General features: G+C 39.9%; 1 non-coding gene across 1 annotated transcript; it reads right to left on the reverse strand.

The window, feature by feature from the left end:
* Positions 1 to 562: 562 nt before the first annotated feature.
* LOC115834607 lies at positions 563 to 753 on the reverse strand. Its single transcript, XR_004029539.1, has one exon. It is a non-coding gene; the product is annotated as a U2 spliceosomal RNA (small nuclear RNA).
* Positions 754 to 1,615: the final 862 nt, after the last annotated feature.

A 1,615-nucleotide genomic window follows, 5' to 3' on the forward strand; every position in this document is an offset into this window, starting at 1 on the left:
AGTTAACACAAGAGTATACAGAACTGTCTTAGGCGAAAATATGTACAGTAGTCCCTCCCTTATCCACCGTTTCGCATTCTGTGGTTTGTGTTACTCATGGTCAACTAAGGTCCCAAAATATTGAAAGAAAATTCCAGAAATAAACAATGCATAAGTTTTAAACTGCAAAAATAAATAAATAAATAAATAAATAAATAAATAATAAGATTTTAATTTTTTGTCTTCCTTCCTTCCTTTCTTTTCTTTCTTTTGAGATGAAGTCTCATTCTGTCACCCAAGCTGGAGTGCAGTGGCACGATCTCAGCTCACTGCAATCTCCACCTCCCAAGTTCAAACTATTCTCCTGCCTCAACCTCCTTGAATAGCTGGGATTACAGGGGCATGCCATCACACCCAGCTAATTTTTATATTTTAACTAGAGACTGGGTTTCTCCATGTTGGTCAGGCTGGTCTCAAACTCCTGACCTCAGGTGATCAACCCGCCTCAGCCTCCCAGAGTGCTGGGATTACAAGCATGAGCCACTGCGCCCGGCCTCTTTTTTTTAGTTTATAGCATGTGGGGTGAGGAAGCACGGATCCTGGAGGTACTGCAATACCAGGTCTATGCGTGGAGTGGATGGAGCACGCTCCTATTCCATCTCCCTGCTCCAAAAATCCATTTAATATATTGTCCTCAGACAGACGATGTATCAGATGTTAAACTGATAAGAAGAGACACTGTACTTGATCTTAGGCAAAAAGCCAAGAAGCGATTTTAAAAAGATGTTAATGATCATCTCTTTTTATTATTACGTTTCTTGATGTAGGACTCATTTCACACATTGTGCTGAGCACTCAGTGAGCTACTTCAACCTGCAGACTCATGTTTTTCAGTTCTGGTGTATTTGCATAATTTTTTTTTGGTTAATTTCCTCTCTTCATTTACTCGGTTTTCTCTGTCTGGAATTCCTATTTGAAATATTGGGCCTCCTGGACAGATCTTCTTTCTCTTTTCCTTCTTTTCAAATTCATCCTTAAATTTTACTTTCTGGGAGATTGTCTTAAATTTGCATATATTTTTCAATTTCAAATTTTTATTTCTGTCACAATAAATATTTTAAATTTTCCTTCCCTCCTACCTTCCTTCCTCTTTCCTTCTTTCTTTCCCTCTCTCCCTTCTTCCCTCCCTCCCTCTTCTCTTTCTTTCCTTTTCTTTCTCTCTTTCTTTCTTTCCTTCCTTTCTTTCTTCTTTCTTCCTTTTTTCTGTCTTTATCTATCTCTCTTTCTCTTTCTTCCTTTTTTTTTTTTTTTTTTGACAGGGTCTTGCTCTGTCATCCAGGCTAGACTGCAGTGATATGACCATGGCTCACTCTAGCCTTGACCTCTTTGGCTCAAGCGATCCTCCCACCTAAGCCTCCTGGGAAGCTGGGACTACAGGTGCATGCCATCACACCTAGCTAATTTTTTATTTTTTGTAGAGACAGGGGTCTCCCTATGTTGCCCAGGCTGGTCTTAAACTCCTGGGCTCAAGTGATCCTTCTATCTCAGCCTCCCAAAATGCTGGGATCACAGGCGTGAGCCACCATGCCCAGCCAGGAGTTTTCTTTTTTTTATTATTATTATACTTTAAGTTCTA

Source organism: Nomascus leucogenys, chromosome 3 (assembly GCF_006542625.1).
Source record: "Nomascus leucogenys isolate Asia chromosome 3, Asia_NLE_v1, whole genome shotgun sequence".
Lineage (NCBI taxonomy): Eukaryota > Metazoa > Chordata > Mammalia > Primates > Hylobatidae > Nomascus > Nomascus leucogenys.